This window comes from Caretta caretta, chromosome 4, assembly GCF_965140235.1.
Source record: "Caretta caretta isolate rCarCar2 chromosome 4, rCarCar1.hap1, whole genome shotgun sequence".
Taxonomy (NCBI): Eukaryota; Metazoa; Chordata; order Testudines; family Cheloniidae; genus Caretta; species Caretta caretta.
In genome coordinates, this window is record NC_134209.1 from 124,203,600 (window position 1) to 124,221,352 (window position 17,753).

A 17,753-nucleotide genomic window follows, 5' to 3' on the forward strand; every position below is an offset into this window, starting at 1 on the left:
CAAGGTACTGCCTTCACTGATATCATCTCCCTGATCTCTATGGCATAGGTGCATACAAGAATCATGTTCTAGCTTTTCAGAAACCCTCTGAATTTCTTGTTTTGTGGCTATGATGAAAGCTTTTTTGTTTCTGGTGAAGTTTTAAGAAGGAAAACATTAGCAAATTGGCTGTAAGGAGCTGACTTGGATATTTGAATCAAAACTCATGGAAAAGTTACATTTTATCACGTGCAACTTGTTAAGCTGGAAGAGGTAGGGTGATGGACATTATGGAAAAGTCCCATAGAATCCGATGGTCCTTTCTAGAGCTTTATTGGATCACCTTAGACAACTTAATAAACAATTATATCTTTTGTATAGAATTGTATACATGTGTTCAAGAACATTTATATAAAGGGGATCATTCTCTATTAAATATAAAGGTTTACAGTGCAACTTCTACTGAACCCTTTTACATTATTTTAGAAAACTATTTTATCCCTATAAATTTTTATCCCTGTAAATTTATAAAATAAGATTGCTCATAAGGAGAAGAACAGAAGTAAATGACTTTTACTCGAAAGGACACACAAATGGAAGCCACTGAGTCTTATTGTTTATACTGTATCCTGGAAACTGTCCAAACTGGGCTATGAATGAAACCAGCTAAATTCATGTTATGTTATCCATTCTAGGTAATCTGTGTAGCATTTGATTGGCATGTCAGTGTACTGCTAGCTGCACAGGGTGACTCTGCAAGAGGGTTCAAGATGGGGGATCTCACAGTGGAGGAGACATACTCTGCTCTCTTTCATGAAGATTTTCTGTTTATTCAGTGTATGTTTGTTCTTTTCCTTAATCTATAGTAAAAGTCACACAGGGTACTTTTACACTGCCAAAAAAAAGGGGGGTATTCTTAACTCAGGTTAAAATAGCAGTGAAGACACAGCAACTGGCTTTTAACTTGGGTTAGCAGATCACGTTCAACCCCAAGCTCTTCTGTAGGCTTTAACTAAAGTTGCCAACCTGAGTTAAAAGCCAAAGTGTCAGGTCTTCATTGTTATTTTAACTCAATTTAGTTAACACAGGTTAGGTAACCCAAGTTGAGAATACTCCTTTTTTTGCAGCAGAGACATACCCCTAGATTGAAAGAACATGATTTGCTCATTGTATAGGGGAGGTGTGGTCTTTAGCAGGGTTCTTAGCCAAATTATTTTGTCCAAAGGAAGGAATCATCCTGGAGCCCTGCTGGCAAGACTCTGTTTAAACAGTTAAAAGGGGTGGGATTCTGTATTTCTAAGAGAGACAGCATAGAACTCACAGCCCCAGTGGAGAAGGTTTAAGACACCTCTGTGCCCTCCCAGTTCTGGGCTGTTCTAGGGGTGGAGAAGACCCAGTCATTACTTAGGGCTTGTCTACACAGTGCAGTGGTCTGCGAATTCTAATGCACACCAATGTGTGGTGCACTAACTGGCCCCCATAGACCCTGCTGGCATGCACTAAAAGTTCCCTAGTGCCTGTTAACATAGTACTGTTTGAAATGGGACCAAGTTAATGCACACAAGGGAATTTTTAGTGTGCAACAGCAGGGTCTGCGTGGACCAGTTAGTGTATGATATGCTGATAAACATTAGAATTCACATATCCCTGCGATTACTCCTGGGGGAATTCTGTGCCAAAAAAAGTAAAAATTCTGCACCAAAAACTTTAAAAAATCTGTGCACAATCTTTTAAAATTTTGCATATTTTTTGTCAAAATAATGCAATATAATCCAGCTACTTTCAATTATTTTGGTAATTTATTTAAACTACAATACAGTGGATGGAGAATGGGAGTGGGGGAGCAATGGAGGAAATCACCAACCCCCCTCTGTATAATAGTAATGTAGCTAGTATTGACCCTTTACTTCTAATTATTAGTCAACAAATATATGCAGCCATATGCGCCGTGTTACATCATAGGCAACTGAAGAGCAGATGAGGGCTGGGTACTCAAACGCACAATTTATACTGGCTACTGACCATATCCAAAAAGGTCAGGAGCAAACAGTTCATGAACCACATTTTGATAGGAATTTTCTTCAGTTCAAACATTTAAACTAGTTCTAATCACTAAAGCACCAAAAGCATACTGTCCTTTACAATAAGCCTCCTTTACACCACTCTGGCAATGTAAAGGAGCCTTAAAATGTTTACACCTGTTTTATACTCCTGGGGGAATTCACTAAGGACAATGGGAACAATTCACTAAGTAGGCAGGCTGCTACATTCTCTTCTGCCTGAGGGAACAGAGCCTGCCCCATGCCTACCTCTTCAGAAATACCCCAAAGCCCTGCCCCTCCACGCCGAGCGTGCTGCAATAGCGAGCAAGATGGACAGAGTCTCTCTCTCTCACATGACTACCCAGCCCCCCCCCCCAAGGTGGTGATTTATGTCTCTACCAGCTGCTCTGGGTGCCCAAACCAACCTGTCTGCACTGCCAGGGAGTGGGCGCATGACCTTTCTTGCGGCTTCCCTTTGCTTCACCGTCAGAAGTCATTTTTATGTAGATAAGCAAAGAAATCTGCGGGGGCCATGAATTCTGCATATGTGCAGTGATGCAGAATTCCCCCAGGAGTAATTCCCTGGTGTGCATTCCTGCACTGTGTAGACAAGCGCTTGGCCATCCTTGGGGGCCTCTCTTAGTTGTAGCAGCTTTCCAGGGCTGCCTTATGGCTGTAATGCTCAGAATCTCAGCAGCACTGTTTGCTGTGGCACCGGCCCTGCCTTGCCTCTCCTACCCATCTCCCTATGCTACAGCTTGGTAGGGAGTCCAGGGAAGACAGCTCTTCTGCTATCTACTGCAGTGTGTGTAATGGAGGGATCCTCCCCAGCCATTGATGGGACTTTTTAGGCTCTTTTACACCACTTTGATCCTTTTACCAACTTGTTAAAAGGGCCAGGTTTAGGTTGAGGATCTTGTCCAGTGTTTAAATCTGATTGTGCAGTAGCTAACACTTTTCTGATCCCAATGGGGAAAGGGCCTTAGGCGCTACATCATTCTGTTTTTAGTGGTACTTTGGCTAATGATTTTCTTCTCCCTCATATTAAATAGTAATTTGTTCACCAATGAATAAAGAGAAAGAGTTAATCATCCATCACCTATGCCGTCTAGCTCAGTGGGCTGGTATCACCACAGACAACACATTTCGTTACTAGAACTATAGAATGAGCAGTTAAAAATCTGTCTCAGTGATTCGCCAAATAAATGAATAGACTTCATTGTAGTGTTCTACTATACAAAATATACATTTTCTAAGAAAAGTGCTAATATGATAATAAATCCAACTGGGCAGTCAGATCAAAGTAAGCTCTCATGGCATGCTGTGTCCTTCCATGTGCTGGTAGCAATCACTAGATCCATAATGATTTTGGCTGATACGCTGAGCATGGTTGAGAATCTGGCTCAATAGGTATTGGATGTAACCAAAGAAGGGGTGCAAAGGAATTGTCTGTAACTATCAGTTCTGGGGCTGTTTCTGTGTTGACTTGATCCCTAGCGTAGGTTGGGCTAATTTATTGAGGATATGAAGTAGTATAATTTTTCTGGAAGTTGAACAGGCAATGCAAGAAAAAAAAAGGACAGATGATACTGGGTACAGCAGCCTATTTTGTCTCATGGGATCCTGTCTGTAAAAGAGCTGTTTGGCGGTCTACTCAGCTGGCAAAAGGACAGTGACTCCAACCATTCTTCTAGACAGTGTAAATATTAGTTAAGCAAACAGTGTCTGGAAATGGCCTATGGAATGTTGAAGCATCTAGAAATTGTTACTAAAGCTGGGTGAAAATTTTTGGATGAATAGTTTATTTGCTGAAAAATGCGTTTTGGGTCAACCAAAACTATTCACAGATTTGGGTAAAAAAATTAAGAAAAACAATTAAAAAAGTCCAAAATGTTTCAAAATAACACTTTGTTTCAAAAGTTAACTAGATTTATTTTGAAAAACAACCAAACAAAAAAGGGTTAAGCACACCTGAAAATGAAATGAAACAAAAACACTGGATTTAAAAAAAATTTTTTTTTTTGTTTCATGTCAAGTTTTTTTTGACTCGAAATGATTTTTATTTTTCAAGTTTTTCATTTTGGTGATAAAACCACACCAACTCCATTTTGGGTTCACCCAAAATGATTTTTTCCCCTGATTTTTTGGTTTGGCCAATTATTAACTCAGTTGTATATGTATTAATGTAATATTTACTATTTAGTTTTATTAGTCCCAGTGGTGTTCTCAGTGCCATAAAAATGTATTAGCAGACAAGATCATGGCTCTGTGGTGTTTACAATCTAAACCATACATGGATGCTATAGTTCAGACTGATTAAGGCTTTTTTCTAGCATTTACAACCAGATCTGCATTGGGGTGCATGTGTGTGTACGCGTGCATGTGCGTGTGTACAGGAGTGTTTCTCCTCTGCAGCAGTTGCTGGAGGCATTCTGGTTATTTCAGACAGAATGCCAGAATGTGGTGCACCTGAGTTTGAGCTGTGACAGCCTTGTAAAGGTGCAGCATATACTCCTTCCTACACAGGGCTTATTCCAGTGCTGTGAAAGTGGGAGGTAACCCTGCTCCATCTCCCTGGGCTATCTAGTGCCACTGTTGTAGCTTGACACTCCTGGTTTTTGTGTGCCATGACTCTAAGGACTCAGATTGTGGCTTCTCCTTGCACCCTCTTTGTCCACAGCAAGAGCCCATGTAGGGCTAGCTATAATCCAACCCTTAGTGTACCAGCTGAAGGACCAATCTTGTTCCTGTGTTTCTTGTTAATGCAGGATTGGTGCAGATATGTTTGGGGATCTGCCCAAACTTTAACTAGCTCTTAGTTTACTACTATGTTTGTTGGGTTATACAATACTGATGCATAATGTATATTTAAAAACATCAAAACTTCATTGTTTATCATGTGAGTCAACTTCAAACAGCTAAATTACTCATAATTCAGCAGAGTGGCAACTTCTGAACGAATCCTGTTCACTTTTGTGAAGAAAGACTTGGCCTGATAACTTTACACCTGTGGAATTTGGCAATGTTTCCTTTTACGCAAAAATGTTTAGAGCTGCTCTGTTGACTTTGTGTATGTGCCTGATTCATAGAACAACTCAGCACTGCATGCATCTGAGTCAAAGCCCATTTGAGCCAATGTTAAAACAACAATTGACTTCTGAGGTCCAGGATCAGGCCCTATATGCTCTTGTCATAAATATGAAGGTCTGGAGCAACAGATAACGACCCTGCGTTGCATACGAGAAACGGAGGATTTTCTGGACAAAAGTCAGGATATGCTTCTACGGGCACAAAGCTCTAAAGATTTAGAGCAGGTTGCACAGCAGAGCCAAGAGGCCAGTGAAGAAGCTTGGCAACATGTGACCTCCAGAAGAAGAAGGGGGAATGTCCGGGTTCCAGCAACGCGGACACAGGTAACTAACCGCTTTCATGTTCTCTCTACAGGTACCGTTGCGGAGAGTGGACCAGATGATATGTCTGGGGGGAGGAAGCAGAAGGAGACTCTGCTGGTTGGAAGGCATGAGATGCACTGTCCTGAGATGGGGGGTTCCACGACCACCACTCCCAAGAGAAGGAGGCGGGTGGTGGTGGTCGGGGACTCTCTACTCCGGGGGACTGAGTCATCTATCTGCCGCCCTGACCGGGAAAACCAAGAAGTCTGCTGCTTGCCGGGGGCTAAGATTCGCGATGTGACAGAGAGACTGCCGAGACTCATCAAGCCCTCGGATCGCTACCCCTTCCTGCTTCTCCACGTGGGCACCAATGATACTGCCAAGAATGACCTTGAGCGGATCACTGTGGACTACGTGGCTCTGGGAAGAAGGAAAAAGGAGTTTGAGGTGTAAGTGGTGTTCTCGTCCATCCTCCCCGTGGAAGGAAAAGGCCTGGGTAGGGACCGTCGAATCGTGGAAGTCAACGAATGGCTACGCAGGTGGTGTCAGAGAGAAGGCTTTGGATTCTTTGACCATGGGATGGTGTTCCATGAAGGAGGAGTGCTAGGCAGAGACGGGCTCCACCTTACGAAGAGAGGGAAGAGCATCTTTGCGAGCAGGCTGGCTAACCTGGTGAGGAGGGCTTTAAACTAGGTTCACCGGGGGAAGGAGACCAAAGCCCTGAGGTAAGTGGGATACTGGGAGGAAGCACAGGCAGGAATGTCTGTGAGGGGAGGGCTCCTGCCTCATACTGAGAATGAGGGGCGATCAGCAGGTTATCTCAAGTGCTTATATACGAATGCACAAAGCCTTGGAAACAAGCAGGGAGAACTGGAGGTCCTGGTGATGTCAAGGAATTATGACGTGATTGGAATAACAGAGACTTGGTGGGATAACTCACATGACTGGAGTACTGTCATGGATGGTTATAAACTGTTCAGGAAGGACAGGCAGGGCAGAAAAGGTGGGGGAGTAGCACTGTATGTAAGGGAGCAGTATGACTGCTCAGAGCTCCGGTACGAAACTGCAGAAAAACCTGAGTGTCTCTGGATTAAGTTTAGAAGTGTGAGCAACAAGAGTGATGTAGTGGTGGGAGTCTGCTATAGACCACCGGACCAGGGGGATGAGGTGGATGAGGCTTTCTTCCGGCAACTCGCAGAAGCTACTAGATCGCACGCCCTGGTTCTCATGGGTGACTTTAATTTTCCTGATATCTGCTGGGAGAGCAATACAGCGGTGCATAGACAATCCAGGAAGTTTTTGGAAAGCGTAGGGGACAATTTCCTGGCGCAAGTGCTAGAGGAGCCAACTATGTGGGGAGCTTTTCTTGACCTGCTGCTCACAAACCGGGAAGAATTAGTGGGGGAAGCAAAAGTGAATGGGAATCTGGGAGGCAGTGACCGTGAGTTGGTTGAGTTCAGGATCCTGACACAGGGAAGAAAGGTAAGCAGCAGGATACGGACCCTGGACTTCAGGAAAGCAGACTTCGACTCCCTCAGGGAACGGATGGGTAGGATCCCCTGGGGGACTAACATGAAGGGGAAAGGAGTCCAGGAGAGCTGGCTGTATTTCAAGGAATCCCTGTTGAGGTTACAGGGACAAACCATCCCGATGAGTCGAAAGAATAGTAAATATGGCAGGCGACCAGCTTGGCTTAATGGTGAAATCCTAGCGAATCTTAAGCATAAAAAAGAAGCTTACAAAAGTGGAAGGTTGAACATATGACCAGGGAAGAGTATAAAAATATTGCTCGGGCATGTAGGAATGAAATCAGGAGGGCCAAATCGCACCTGGAGCTGCAGCTAGAGAGAGATGTTAAGAGTAACAAGAAAGGTTTCTTCAGGTATGTTGGCAACAAGAAGAAGGCCAAGGAAAGTGTGGGCCCCTTACTGAATGAGGGAGGCAACCTAGTGACAGAGGATGTGGAAAAAGCTAATGTACTCAATGCTTTTTTTGCCTCTGTCTTCACTAACAAGGTCAGCTCCCAGACTGCTGCGCTGGGCATCACAACATGGGGAATAGATGGCCAGCCCTCTGTGTAGAAGGAGGTGGTTAGGGACTGTTTAGAAAAGCTGGACATGCACAAGTCCATGGGGCCGGACGAGTTGCATCCGAGAGTGCTAAAGGAACTGGCGGCTGTGATTGCAGAGTCATTGGCCATTATCTTTGAAAACTCGTGGCGAACGGGGGAAGTCCCGGATGACTGGAAAAAGGCTAATGTAGTGCCAATCTTTAAAAAAGGGAAGAAGGAGGATCCTGGGAACTACAGGCCAGTCAGCCTCACTTCAGTCCCTGGAAAAATCATGGAGCAGGTCCTCAAAGAATCAATCCTGAAGCACTTACATGAGAGGAAAGTGATCAGGAACAGTCAGCATGGATTCACCAAGGGAAGGTCATGCCTGACTAATCTAATCGCCTTCTATGATGAGACTACTGGTTCTGTGGATGAAGGGAAAGCAGTGGATGTATTGTTTCTTGACTTTAGCAAAGCTTTTGACACTGTCTCCCACAGTATTCTTGTCAGCAAGTTAAAGAAGTACAGGCTGGATGAATGCACTATAAGGTGGGTAGAAAGTTGGCTAGATTGTCGGGCTCAACGGGTAGTGATCAATGGCTCCATGTCTAGTTGGCAGCCGGTGTCAAGTGGAGTGCCCCAAGGGTCGGTTCTGGGGCCGGTTTTGTTCAATATCTTCATAAATGATCTGGAGGATGGTGTGGATTGCACTCTCAGCAAATTTTCGGATGATACTAAACTGGGAGAAGTGGTAGATACACTGGAGGGCAGGGATAGGATACAGAGGGACCTAGACAAACTGGAGGATTGGGCCAAAAGAAATCTGATGAGGTTCAATAAGGATAAGTGCAGGGTCCTGCACTTAGGACGGAAGAACCCAATGCACAGCTACAGACAAGGGACCGAATGGCTAGGCAGCAGTTCTGCGGAAAAGGACCTAGGGGTGACAGTGGACGAGAAGCTGGATATGAGTCAGCAGTGTGCCCTTGTTGCCAAGAAGGCCAATGACATTTTGGGATGTATAAGTAGGGGCATAGCGAGCAGATCGAGGGACGTGATCGTCCCCCTCTATTCGACATTGGTGAGGCCTCATCTGGAGTACTGTGTCCAGTTTTGGGCCCCACACTACAAAAAGGATGTGGATAAATTGGAAAGAGTCCAACAAGGGCAACAAAAATGATTAGGGGTCTGGAACACATGACTTATGAAGAGAGGCTGAGGGAACTGGGATTGTTTAGTCTGCAGAAGAGAAGAATGAGAGGGGATTTGATAGCTACTTTCAACTACCTGAGAGGTGGTTCCAGAGAGGATGGTTCTAGACTATTCTCAGTGGTAGAAGAGGACAGGACAAGGAGTAATGGTCTCAAGTTGCAGTGGGGGAGGTTTAGGTTGGATATTAGGAAAAACTTTTTCACTAGGAGGGTGGTGAAACACTGGAATGCGTTGCCTAGGGAGGTGGTGGAATCTCCTTCCTTAGAAGTTTTTAAGGTCAGGCTTGACAAAGCCCTGGCTGGGATGATTTAATTGGGGATTGGTCCTGCTTTTGAGCAGGGGGTTGGACTAGATGACCTCCTGAGGTCCCTTCCAACCCTGATATTCTATGATTCTATAAAGGGAAGGGTAAACCCCTTTAAAATCCATCCTGGCCAGAGGAAAAATCCTCTCACCTGTAAAGGGTTAAGAAGCTAAAGGTAACCTCGCTGGCACCTGACCAAAATGACCAATGAGGAGACAAGATACTTTCAAAAGCTGGGAGGAGGGAGAGAAACAAAGGGTCTGTGTCTGTTGGTATGCTGTTTTGCCAGGGATAGAACAGGAATGGAGTCTTAGAACTTTTAGTAAGTAATCTAGCTAGGTATGCATTAGATTATGATTTCTTTAAATGGCTGAGAAAAGAATTGTGCTGAATAGAATGACTATTTCTGTCTGTGTGTCTTTTTTGTAACTTAAGGTTTTGCCTAGAGGGATTCTCTATGTTTTGAATCTAATTACCCTGTAAGGTACCTACCATCCTGATTTTACAGGGGTGATTCCTTTACTCCTATTTACTTCTATTTCTATTAAAAGTCTTCTTGTAAGAAAACTGAATGCTTTTTCATTGTTCTCAGATCCAAGGGTTTGGGTCTGTGGTCACCTATGCAAATTGGTGAGGATTTTTTACCAAACCTTTCCCAGGAAGTGGGGTGCAAGGGTTGGGAGGATTTTGGGGGGAAAGACGTATCCAAACTACGTTTCCCAGTAAACCCAGTTAGAGTTTGGTGGTGGCAGTGGTTATTCCAAGGACAAAAAATAAAATTAATTTGTACCTTGGGGAAGTTTTAACCTAAGCTGGTAAAAGTAAGCTTAGGAGGTTTTCATGCAGGTCCCCACATCTGTACCCTAGAGTTCAGAGTGGGGGAGGAACCTTGACAGCTCTGTACATGGCTCACAGAACAGCAAACTCCCTTGCCTGAGTTTCCCCATCCTTCCTCCTGTATTTTTGAAGCATAAACCCTCAGTTTATAATATAAGACCAAGAATTCTGGCTGTTCCAATGCAGGGGAAAGGGTCCACAGAGCAGCTTTCCCTCTTCTGCTCCCGAGCAGGAGGCAGCTACTGCTGCAGCTACTACTTCCAGAGTACCAGGTTCGGGGGAAGGAAGGCACATTGGAGTTACCATGAGTGCTGAACACCTCAGAATGGAGGAAGGAGAAGCGATTGTCATGGCCCTGAGCCCTCTACACCCCCTGGCAGGCTGCGCCAGGGTGAACCTTTCTAACAGCTTACCAGAGGTAAGTATGGTGAGTATGCTACAACTCCCAGTGTCCCCAGAGAGACATAGGCCGGTGCCTTCTCTGTGCAAACGTAATGATTTCAGCCACTGTTGCTCAGGTGGGGAACTTCCTCTCTCTTCCCCCACTGCCACCAGGCAGGTCTCCACAGTGTTCCACAGTCAGTGGGGACTGCCTGAAAGAAAGAGCCTTATCTCTTGAGAACATTTGGTCTTCATCCATTCAGAGGAACAAGAAATATTTTCAAGTGAACAATGTAGAGTATGTCATTTAAAGGTAGATTTTTTAGATGGTACAAGGACTCTTCTCCTGTTTGTTTATACAGCAAGTACCTGACAAAATGGGGCCTTGGTCTTGATTGAGGACTTTCGGCATAATTGTAATACAAATAAACAATAATGAAAGATGTGACATTTTAGGAAAGATGGTCAGTGCCGTGGTTTTCAACCAGGGGTACACATACCCCTAGGTGTATGCAGAGGTCTTCATGGAGGTACTCAACTCATCTAGATAATTGCATAGTTTTACAACAGGCTACATAAAAAGCACTAGCAAAGTCAGTACAAACTAAAATTTCATGCAGACAATGACTTGTTTATACTGTTTTACATACTACACACTGAAATGTAAGTACAATATTTATATTCCAATTAACTAATTTTATAATTATATGGCAAAAATGATAAAGTAAGCAATTTTTCAGTAATATTGTGCTATGACACTTTTGTATTTTTATGTCTGATTTTGTAAGCAAGTAGTTTTAAAGTGAGGTGAAACTTGGGATTACGCAAGACAAATTGGACTCCTGAAAGGGGTACAGTAGTCTGGAAAGGTTGAGAACCACTGGTCAGTGGTTAGATTAGCCTAGGACTCTAGAGACCTAGCTTGAAGTCCCTTCCATGCCATAGACCTTTATCTGACCTTGGGCAAGTCACTTAGCCTCTCTGGGTATGTCTACACTGCAATAAAACACCTGTGGCTGGCCCCTGTCAGCTGATTCAGGCTTACAGGGCTCAGGCAGCAAGGCTATAAAATTGCAATGTAGACATCTGGGCTTGGGCTGGAGGCTGGGCTCTAGAGCCCGTGAGGCGGGAAAGTCCCAGCGCCAGGGATCCAGCCCGAGCCCAGATATCAACAGTGCAATTTTATAGCCCAGCAGCCCAAGCCCTGTGAGCTTGAGTCTGCTGACACAGGCCAGCTGCGGATGTTTTGTTGCAGTGCGGACATACCCTCCGTGCCTCTTTTCTCCATCTGCAGAATGGGGATAATTTCCTCTCACAGGGGTGTTGTTAGGACAAATACGTTCTATACTGTAAGACACAGATAACAGAGTAATGGGAGCCATTTAAGTACCTTACATAGATTTTCATTCTTCTTTTTCCACAGCTTCCTCACCTCTGAACTTTTCCTCATGAAAACATATTCTCAGCAAAACTGAGGAGGCAAGGGGAGAATTAACAATGGTTTGTTCATTTTAAGGTATGTTACTGAAAACCACAAGTGGTAAGGACTAAAACCCCCTTACTTCACTAACGTTTTTCTCTAGCTTTTAGTGAATTTCAGAGTGGCCAGTTATTTGCAATAAACTTTTTTTGTAGTGTAGCACTGTACTATTTTCAGCAATTTTTGCATTTTATAGGAGAAGGAGGAGTACTTTTGCTGACTCCATTGCTAATCTTTATTTGGCCTGCTGCTCATAGACTAAGAACTGATATTGGTGTTCTCCCAGCAGTCCTCTTCCCAGTCTGGCAGTTATTATTAGTGTAACAGTCCAGGACCCCAGTCATGGATCAGGACCCCATTGTGCTAGGTGCTGTACAAACAAAGGAAAGACAATCCCTTCCCCAAAGAATCTATAGTGTTCTTTGTAGTAGAGAGAAGACAGGTGTGATGGATAGGACACCCCACGCCCCCCTGGATGTCACCTGATGTCCCGGGGTTTCACTGAGCCCGCATGCTCCACTAGCCTGGGCTCCCTCTCCTTGTTTTACTGAATCAGACTCTCTGGCAGAACACACACACACAAGTAGGGACGCACCAGCTGTAGAATCACATGGAGTCTGAAAGCAGCTCTCTATGGGAAGATTCAGCTAGGAAGTTACCCAGCACTCAGGTGCACACCCCCTTTGTCTTGCACTTGCAAGCTCATAAAAATGCGCCCTCTCCCTCAATGTGGAGAGAGATATGCACATCTTCTTGCTCCCCACCAGCTATGAATTGCACAAACTGGGTTATGCTATAAACAAGAAATAAGTTGATTAACTATAAAAGGTAAATTTAAGTGATTGTAAGAGACAGCAAACAGAGCAAAGCAGATTTCTAAGCAGATAAAACAAAACACTCATATTAAGCTTAAGATCTTAAAGAGACTGGTTTCAAGAAGTAATTTCTCATCCTAAATGTTGATTTTGGGCAGGTTACATAAATTCTTGAAGTGCAGCTAAATCTTGCGTGCAGCTTAAATCTTCAGGTATCTTATTCACAGACCAGATCCCTTTTCCAGCCTGGGTTCACTACTCCTCCCCCTTTCCCTTTGTTCTTGTTCCTTTGGTGTTTCCAGCAGTCATCCTGAGTGGGGATTCAGTGAAGAGTGAACCAAGATCAGCTTACTCCCCAGCCTTAAATAGAATTTATATAAGGTGGGAACCTTTTGTTTCCCAGTCTTGACCTCCTTTTAGTGGAAAATCACTGGAAGTCCAGGATGGTGGTTAGTACCAGATGACCTGACCACCTGACCTTGTAGTGTCAAAGCAACGTCCCAGGATACTTCTCAGGAAGGAGAGAGATTAGTATTTTCAAAGTCTTATTGTTTCTTCCTAATGGCCCATCCAGGCTGATGGCCTGTTGTCTCATGGGTGTTTCCCAAGTACACACCCCCAGTTATAATTGTTACATAGCCAATATTCCTAACTTTAGATATAGAAATGATACATGCTTACAAATTGGATAATCACATTTAGTAAATCAGAACCTTTCCAATGATATCTCACATGACCTGTCTTGCATAAAACATATCTTAGTTATGCCATATTCATATCATAACAATATTTCAATGAAGAATATGGAGTGCAATGCCACAACAGGATTCAGCTGGAATGTATATAAAGAGGATTCTTTATTAAACCCACTTGAGACAGACAAGAACTTGTAGTTCCCCCTGGCTGTCTGGCTGCCAGACTGGTTATACACGGTATGTGCTGCCTTGGGTCACACTAACACTACAAGAAAATCCCAGTTCCCATTGGCTGGGAAATTCTACAATTTCAAAATTTTGTTTCATTCTAAATCAGAATGAAAATGAAGAATTTCATAAATTTATGCAAAATGACATTTCTGAAAAAACAAATTGTTTTCAGTCAATTGAAACTTCTTGTTTCAATAAAATTTGAATATTTCATTTTGATTTTGACATTAAAAATATAACAAAGTCAAAGACATTTCAAAATGAAAATATTTTTAAAACAAGAGAAAATAAAATGTTCCATTCCAAAAATGTCAAACTGGGATGTTTCATCGACACACTTCTTTAGGATTTTTTTTTTTAAACAAAATTTAATCAAAGCAGTTTTAGTGATTCTGCATTTTCTGACAGAAAAATGTTCCATTGGAAAATTTTCAACTAGCTCTACTCATCACACGCTGTCCTAAGGTCGGGTTTAGACTAAGTAGTCATGAAAAGAGCTGCTGGCTCCACTACATCTTTTCTCACTTGTACCCTGATTTTCACATGTTGACTTCCCTCCATATTGTGCCGTATGCTGAGAATTTAGGATCCTCAACTCCTTTTTGGGGGGCCTGTGGTTTTCCCCCGCAGCACCTTTTCCTTATTTTGGTGCCCTATTGTAGGCATCCCAGTTGTAAAATTCTATCCTAAGTACTCATAAATAAAAATATTTATTCTGAGTATAAATATAGGAATAAAACCAAACCAACATTTTAAGAGCTAATCAGGACTTAGCCTCCAAAAACTCTGGCATGTTTTACTATTTACTACATGAGGCTAATAGCAAGGTTAAAAATGAAAAAATCCCGTGTTGGTTCAGTCACATTGAAAAGAGAGTTTAAAAGTTACAAATCTGGGAGGTGATACAGAGGTTGAGCAGGTAGTTAAAATGCTGCTCCTGTCTCTAGCAAGAAGCCTGACTACATACAGGTACGAGCACTATTTTCTTCCCAGGCCTTACTAGAGCTGTGATGAATGCATATTCTGGAGATATTTCTGCTTATGTGAAAGGCCTGAATATCATTAAAATTATTAGTAATGCAATGTATTTACCACCATGCTTTATTTCAAAGAGGAGAGGAAAGACACAGGCTAGTGCTCTGATCCTGTTTTAAGTCAGAAAACCGACAAAATGTTCCTTACTCTTAGCATGAATTACACATTTCAGAAGCATTTTTCTTCTTCACAAGAAAGTGGCCTTTGCACAGAATGTTAAAAATATATTGGTATATTATATTTGAGTTGTATTTGTATCCTTGTGTATTGACTCAAAGCAAAATGCATTTCTTCACTTCAGTGTATTGTGTTGTCTAAATAATGTGTTAGGGCACTCAAGGATACAGTATTTTTCATCTCAAGTGTTTTGAGATGATATTCATTCAAACAACATTCCGTAAAAAAATTGCCTAAGTCTGAACAGGCAAAATATATATCGCTGACCACATATTTATCATTTGTAGGTAAGGCCGGGACGTTGTAATCTTTTAGATTAGCTTCCTGTACCTATTATTTGGGAGCTTTTTTTGTTTTCAGCATCCAGATTTCATATCAGTAAGAGGTAATTACCTCGCACAGAAAATTCTCTCTGTTCCTGATTGAGGTCATGTCAGTGCAGCAGCAATGTTACTCAGCAACCACTAGGCATCCTCGGCGGTGACATCTGTTTAGTTGTCTGTTGAGGGCTCAAGTCCCATAGGTGTTGAGAAGTTTTGGCTTCCTGACAGAAGGTTGGAATAGCCAAAGCAATGGTTTAAAAATCGGCCTGTTTGTTTCTAGCACCAGTGAAAACATCCTGATGGCTGCAGCCCAACATTCTTGGCAGTAATGTACGAACTAGGAAAAATTCTTTGTGTGAAGAATATAAGTGCAGAAAAGAATCACACTCTGCAAAACAGTTTACCTTTCCCACTTGTGACTCAGAAAATGACTAACTCACTGTGGCTTCATTATTATTGAGTTCTATCTCTTATCTTTTCTAGAGTTGCTAAATGGATTACAATATTGCCTAGGACTTAGAGAAAGATAAGACAGAGCTACATTGCTTGAGATTCCATTGTTCTCAGATGGTATATAAAAGGCGAGGATCAAAATGCTAAAAAACAAGAGGAACAAGGATTCAGCAACACTAACTCATGGGAGCAATGCTATTGACATCCAGGAGACAACTCACATGAGTAAGGGAGGATGAGTCAAGCTTTAAGAAAATTTGGGTCAACCTAACTAGGCATATTAGGAAAACAAAAAGGCATGCTGCTGTCTCTTCTTCCACACACAACTTCTTTGCATAGAAACTCATGAGAAAATAATGCTTCCTAAAAATATAGGGGAACCATAATAACAGCAAAAAGAAAAGGAGGACTTGTGGCACCTTAGAGATTAACCGATTTATTTGAGCATAAGCTTTCGTGAGCTACAGCTCACTTCATCGGATGCAGTGAGCTGTAGTTCACAAAAGCTTATGCTCAAATAAATTGGTTAGTCTCTAAGGTGCCACAAGTCCTCCTTTTCTTTTTGCGGATACAGACTAACACGGCTGCTACTCTGAAACCTGTCATAACAACAGCATGTCAAAAAAGATCAGAATGTGACAGAGATCAGCCAAAAAGCAGATTCATATTTAATTCCACGTAACACTTGCAAGTGATTATGATGGGGATTAAAGAAAAGGCATAGCCGTTCACGTGAGGTATGTGTGATGTTTGCCCAAACACAAGTTGCAAAATAGATCATTCAACCTAAATGACTTCTATTTTAGGTTATGGAAAATAGCACAGAGAGAACCAACCTGGAGCCTGATTCTCCTTTTGCTCACATCAGTTTTACACCAGTGTAACTCCACTGACCTCTGTGGAGGTACCTATTATTTACATCAGGGCAAGCAAGAGGAAAACTAGACGGAGAGAAGGCACAGTGATACCCTCTGCAACATTCTAATACTGAGCTGAAATCCAAAATGGCAGCTGCCCTACAGCTGTCCTTGCAGTACGTATGGAGGGATACTCCTCTACATGTAAAGGTGCAGGGCACAGAAGAGTGAATGACCACATTTACTATGGATTGCTTAGCTACACACACCATTGCAAGAAATATCTATAGGAAAATAAACCTTGTAGTATATTGCTCAATAGTCGATGATCAAAAACATGAACATTATTTAATAAAATATAAGTAGAGTAGCATTTTAGTAAAACTGTTTTGCTAAATTCTGCAGCACAATCTGCTTACGCAAATGGAAATTTGCTAGCAAATATCACAGTAACTGCAGAAAGTGTATATTTTGTCAACAGCAAGATACACCTACTTTGGGCCAAATTTTGTCAGTTCCACCTGTGCCCTTCTATTGATTTCAGTGGGAGTGAGTAAAGAATTGCCTAATGAGCGAGTAAAGAATTACTGTAGAAATGGCACTCATCTACTGTGGTGTCCAGCTATTATAGCGACTGGACCTGAGATACTACAGTGATATGCACCATAGAAATACCAAACCTAAGACAGATAGCAGAAATGGCATGTTTAGAGCTGAACACATTTAGGACCTATTAGGATCCCTTTGAAGATTTGGAATATTCAGAGGTCTGTAGGAATGGCTGATATTTTCTTACTTGCCTGTCTTTAGGAATAACATGCACACTACCTTGTCTTTTCATTCCATCTCTGGAAGCACAGCCCATAAAAATACTATCATACTTCAGGGAACCAGAAAGACTGATTAACTGGTCCTTTAATGCCATTTCTGGAGGTATTTCTGGCTAAGGCAGTATATATTATCAGATGGAAATATCACTGAATGGCCGTAGACATTACAGGAACTTTGAATTTGCGGTATGTCATTGTACACTGGTGTACCTGGCATGACAAGCAAGCTGATTTTTATGTGACACTATTAGGAGTTTGTATTTTGATGCCCTTTGGTTTTTTTCCTTTCAGTGTTCATCTAAAAAATATTTCAGGGAAGCTGAGATTCATTATTTCCTTGGGCCTTTGTTTGTTAACTATTTACCAAGTCATTCCCCCTACTTGTAAGCCCTCTCCCACAATCAATCTTTGGTTCATTTATCATTTTGGCCTGTTAATTTTTGAAAAAATGCAACTTCTCTGATGACATATTTCCTTAGTGTAGATTACTTCTTGGATTCCTTTCTCATTTTTTGCACTATGTTGCTTGAGACTATCTTTATTTTTCCTTTTGTTATGGGCATTTTCTATTTGCCTCTTTTTTTCATGTACATTTTAGGATTGCTATTTTGGGTAGCATCAGAGTCAATTATACAGCAGGAGTATGATTATAAAAAA

General features: G+C 42.3%; 1 long non-coding RNA gene across 3 annotated transcripts in view; it reads left to right on the forward strand.

Annotated features, from left to right (window-relative positions):
• The window catches only part of LOC125636156 (uncharacterized), a 214,832-nt gene that overhangs the window by 65,877 nt on the left and 131,202 nt on the right, over window positions 1–17,753 (forward strand). For all 3 annotated transcript variants that reach the window (XR_012668202.1, XR_012668201.1, XR_007356489.2), the window contains exon 4: window positions 11,624–11,716. This is a non-coding gene — a long non-coding RNA (uncharacterized LOC125636156). The remainder of the gene's footprint in view (window positions 1–11,623; window positions 11,717–17,753) is intronic.